Source organism: Cervus elaphus, chromosome 9 (assembly GCF_910594005.1).
Source record: "Cervus elaphus chromosome 9, mCerEla1.1, whole genome shotgun sequence".
Classification (NCBI taxonomy): Eukaryota; Metazoa; Chordata; class Mammalia; order Artiodactyla; family Cervidae; genus Cervus; species Cervus elaphus.
This window is the reverse complement of record NC_057823.1, coordinates 28,735,342-28,740,856: the sequence shown is the minus strand read 5'-3', so window position 1 is coordinate 28,740,856 and position 5,515 is coordinate 28,735,342. Positions and strand designations below refer to the sequence as shown.

Here is a 5,515-nt window from a genome sequence, read left to right as displayed (position 1 = left end):
AGAGAGGTTACAACTCAGGAGTTAATACAACACTGATTCTGTGTTCCCATGACATTTACAACTGAGGATGTCTGACAGGAGTTGTAAGTTAGAGTATATACCCTCAAATCAATTGTTGTAAGATGGGTAAATATATGTTCAAGGTGAAAAACTGGTAAAAATATCAGAAAATTGTTTACCTGGGCTTATGATATGTTTTAAAGACAAGTTTATTATTTTCAATGACTTTATAGTTATTTTTATTTAATAATTGGTACTGGCTCTTTGTGAATTATTTCAATCCAGAAATAGGTTTTGCAACATGTCATCAGGTTACAAACATTTGTATATGCACAGAAAAGTTCTGGAAGGACATGCACACAAAAACAAGTTGTGGTTGCTTCTGGCGAAAAGAAGCAAGAAGGGAAATGGCTTTTCATTATATAAACTCTGTGGTGATTTTTATTAACCATGTCCAAATATAAGGTTCACAAATTTTCAAAAAGTACAAAACAACGAATGAGAGAAATGCCATGTGTGTGCAGGAGGAGCTTATAGGCTAATAATTTACTTCAAAATTAGAGTATGGTGTGTGAAATGATAAAACACATTTGTGCTGATATGGCAAAGAAGTGCCTAACTGCAATAGCTAATTTTTTTTTAAGTATAGTGAATTTACAGTATTACATTACTTTCAGATGTAAGACATAGGCATTTGATAGTTTTATAAGTTATGCTTCAAAGTTTTTCCCCAGAAAAGGAAAAGGCTACCTACTCCAGTATTCTTGCCTGGACAGTTCTGTGGACAAAGGAGCCAGGCAGACTACAATCCATGGGGTCGCAAAGAGTAAGACATGATTGAGTGACTAACACATTTCCAAAGTTATTATAAGATATATAAAAGACTATATCCCCTGTGCTATACATTACATCTTTGTAACTTATTTATTTTTAATTGGAGAATAATTTGTAACTTATTTTGTACCTAGTAGCTTGTTCCTCTTAATTCCCTTCTCCTATTTTGTCCCTCCCCAAACCTCTCCTTTGCTGGTAACCACTAGTTCATTCTTGGTATCTGCAAAGCAACAGGTATTTTCTTACAAAAGCAGGAGAAGGTATTGCCTGATGAGGCCCCCTTTTCTTTTCTTCTTATGCGGCATCCAACTTTTTTTTTGAAAATAATCCTCATTTACCAATTACCAGAAACATGGAATTCTACTGTGCCTGAAACAGATTCTCGTGAACAAAGGAAGTAAGAGGAAACAAAAACCAGAGAGTAATTGTTTCTAAACAGAATACACCATTCGCACTGTGGGAAAAGTCATTCTTTAATACAGTCTTCTCTGATGATTCTTCCCCTTTCTTTCCTTTTCTTTCCCGCCATCTCTCAGGCAGGGTTGAGCATCATGTTGATGGTTTGCTGCTGGCAGTTGTAAAGTAGAATATGCAGTGGATTTGTCCACGAACTGCTGATATTGTAAGTGCATCCTTCCATCCTGCATGATGCCCTGACCCGATGGCTCCGGATCAGTGGCCCTGGCTTTGCCAGCCTGTGACACAATGCTGACAATGCCACGGCAGTCGAGCTGAAGGCCATTTGCACAGTGTGACATGCCTCCTTGCTTGGTGCACTTGCGGGGATTTTGATGATGTGATCCATTGTTAGAAACAAGGGGCCACTTCATCTTGACATGGACAAAAGGGGTGAATTACTGAAAAGCTTGAAGGAGTTAAGTTTCTCACAATAAGCCAACAGTCTGGGAAGCACTGGCAGCAATATAATCCTTTAGAAACACATTGATCTTTGGGTTTCTGTTCATTGTCTGCTAGCGTTCAGAATTCCATGCTTCTGAACTTTTTTTGCTTGGCAGGAAAAAAAATGGAATGTTTTAAATGTATGAAACATAATAGCTTATTGTAACAGCAAAAGTATTGTGTTTGTAGGCCCCTGTTTGGCAGATTTTTCTTGAAAGTTTCAGAAATCCCTTGTTAACTTTTAATGCCTTTAATTGTAAAATACACTTTAACCCCAAAGTTGCCGCATCTCTGCACTGTCACAAAAAGAAACTGGTTAGTTTTGTTTTCCTGCATGTCTCATTGCTCCTTTTCTTTCTCAATTGTCTTAAGAAATACTTGAAAAAAATATTTTTTATATTGAGAGTTTATCTCAATTGTTACCAAGACAAGTAATTCCATTAATTAATATAGTCAAAATGAACAGGAAAAAAATCTAAGTGAGTCCCCTTGCTGCCCCTTTAAGCTTTCTAGTTAGTGAAAGTGGAAAATACCTACAGCAGACAATTCAGGCAATGGTTTCCCATTATGTAACAGCCAGTTTGCAACAAGAGGCAAAAGAAGAAGGGAAATAGAGTAAATAGGGATTTACAAAGCTTCTGAATAAAGATGAGAATTAAACATTACATTCTGTACTTCCAAAATGATTTTTCACTTGAAGTTTCTAAAACTGACAAGCACAATTTAGAATTACTTGACCTTTTATACTACTATTGCTAGTAGAAGAAAACTTTCATTTCTGTGTATAACTAAAGTTCTTTCCATATTCCACAACAGATAGTGTTTAGATAGTGTAAAAAAAAAAGCCAAGTTATTGTAACATAATTTTATCATCATTTCTATTACCTAAATACACATGCTATAACAGTACAAAGAATATCATCTAACTTGTGGTAAATAAAGATTAATTTTAACTTTGTTCACATTAAGTAGTTTGCTGAATACAATAGAACACGTTCTTAAATTTTAGCCCCTCTCCCTATAAAAATGATTTTACACTGATGTTGAACACCTGTTTCATTTGAGTGAGTTTACTGATGTTATGTATTATGTACTGTGTGAATTCTCCACAACCAATTAATGATCCAGATTGACTTTCCCTGCCGAGCTATGAGCTGATTAGTTCTGCGATGTACTGTTACCATCATAAAATGAAAAATCATTTAATATTGACTTCACTAAGATGCTCAGAAGACAAATTGGCCCCTAACAATAACGTCATGCTCTTCAAAGCCAAATGGAAATGAATTTCAGATCGTGGACACCACTGCTTCTTCCCTTCTATCACAGGAGTAATTAGTGCTAAATGTACTTTTCTTAAATGCATCAATGATAATTTGATAGTTTACATCAAGATTTTTGCCAAGTGTGTTTGGTTTCTGTTCCTGAAGTGAAGTGAAGTCACTCAGTTGTGTCCGACTCTTTGCGACCCCATGGACTGTAACCTACCAGGCTCCTCAGTTCATGGGATTTTCTGGGCAAAGATACTGGAGTAGGTTGCCATTTCCTTCTCCAGGGGATCTTCCCCACCCAGGGATCGAACCCAGGTCTCCTGCATTGTAGGCAGATGCTTTACCATCTGAGCCACCAGGGAAGCCCTAAATGGCAGCATGAATAACCATCCCCCTTTGGGACCCCATGGACTGTAGCCTCCTAGGCTCCTTCATCTATGGGATTTTCCAGGCAAGAATACTGGTGGGATGCCATTTCCTTCTCCAGGGGATCTTCCTAACCCAGGGATTGAACCTGAGTCTCCCGCATTGTAGGCAGATGCTTTACCATCTGAGCCTCCAGGGAAGTCCCATCAATGCTCTTGATAAATATTTAGCTCAAGATCAGTTTCCTGTCTTCTTATAAGAACCCTCTTCAGCTTGAATTCCCAGTTCTTAATCCAGTGCCTGACCATTAGTAGTTGGTCTTGTATCTACTAGAATACATGCCAGATGTTGTTCCAAATTCCATATGTATTAACTTACTTATATTCATAATAAGGCGTGAACTTGTTATTATTGCCATTTTACAGATTACAAAACAGCGAGGTTCAATAACTTTCCAAGTTCATTTAACCAGAAAGTGGAGGAGCCAGCCTTTAAACTCAGGCAGTCTGACTCCAGGTCTTGCATTCCTAACCACTAAGCTGTGTATACCCAAGCAATGTTGATTTCACAGAACTGATTTTACTGGATACTTCCACAGATACCCTGAGCAAAATGCCTTGAAAGGGGGATGAGGAAACTTATTTGTCCAGTGAAATCTGATGACTTAGCAGAGATGGAAGCTAAATTATGTTTTCCTCACATTCTGATTTATCTTATGCTACTTTAAATACCAAGGCAATATTTCTTTTGTAATGTGTCTAAAATACTCCCAGTTTATAAGTTCTCCTAGAATGTCACATGCAATTTAGGTTCACTGTTTTCATCATTAAGTTTATTTCTCTTTAAATGAAAGATCCACTTAAATTAGCATGTAAGTTAATTAAGAATGAGTGTGTAATTCATTTTATGGATAAGTAAAGTGAAAAGGTGTTAAGACACTTAGGTGCATAACATTTGATGCAATTTTTTCCCACTACACTCTATGTTTATAGATAATGCTGTCTTGAGTGCCTGGCTATTTTTCTCAAAATCTGAGGTAATGCAATAACTATTATGAAAGGGGGCTATGCTGTGCTTTAGGCAGATAATAAATAGTAGTATTGCTGTTCAAAGCTGGCTAAAGGAGTAGGATGTAGGAAGAAAGACCCAGAAGAACATCTCCCAGGATGGGTCTTGAAGAATAAGTAGAACATGGTCTTATAAAAAAGATGCAGGCCATTTCAGGTAGAAGGAATATTCAAAGGAGGACAACTCTGGTTCCTAAATTGGTGGACTCAGCTAACATGGACTCTTTCCTGATACAAATACCTGAAGATTCTGGGGAAAAAAAATAGGAAAAATAATGTAAATACTATGGAGACTGTAAGATTAAAAAAAGTGGGAGGGGACAGTCCTTTTGGCATCAGAGAGAGCTCCTGAAGCACAGAACAGTAGAAGTAGAGAGGATTACCACTGTGGTTTGAAGCTGGGATCTCAGACCCACAGTTAGGTCTCACAGGCCTAGAAGCCGAAGACTTAATGTCTGCCAAAAATAAGAGTCTTGCCCTCCATAAAGATACAAGCTAAAAACATGCATTAAGATAGGAAAGGCTGCTCACTCTGTGACAGGACACTAGAAAAGTGACATCTACAAGACCAAGGATGGGGAAGAATGTCCAGAGCATTGTGTAGGGAAAAATATCTCCATGAAAAATGTATATAGTTCATCTAAGATGAAAATTTGACATAAAAATTATTCAGTGGCTTGTGATATCCCTAGATACCAGATACTGTAAAAATCAATACCATTCCAAAATGTCACTTGCACAATTCAAGCCACATAGGGTTAAAGATAAACAATTAAATATTAAAGATGTAACAATTCCTACTGAAGATGGCCTTACAACAAACATTACCAAACAAATGAGGAAATATATCATACTTGAAAATTAGCAAATACAGTAAGCAGAAGAGCAACATCTTCAAGAATTTGAGATAATAAATCCATCTGAAAAGGGAAAAAATACCTATGTATATATTAAATAGAGGGATAAACAAAGGAATGAAATCCATAAGGAGAACCAATACATGAAGACAAAAGAACAAATGGATTAGAGAAAGAATAAAGTGAAATTTTTAGAAATGAAACATACAGTCATTTAAGG

At 36.8% G+C, this 5,515-nt stretch overlaps 1 non-coding gene across 1 annotated transcript; it reads right to left on the bottom strand.

The window, feature by feature from the left end:
* Positions 1-3,295: 3,295 nt before the first annotated feature.
* TRNAC-ACA lies at positions 3,296-3,367 on the bottom strand. The gene has a single exon. It is a non-coding gene; the product is annotated as a tRNA-Cys (tRNA).
* Between the last annotated feature and the right edge of the window lie 2,148 nt (positions 3,368-5,515).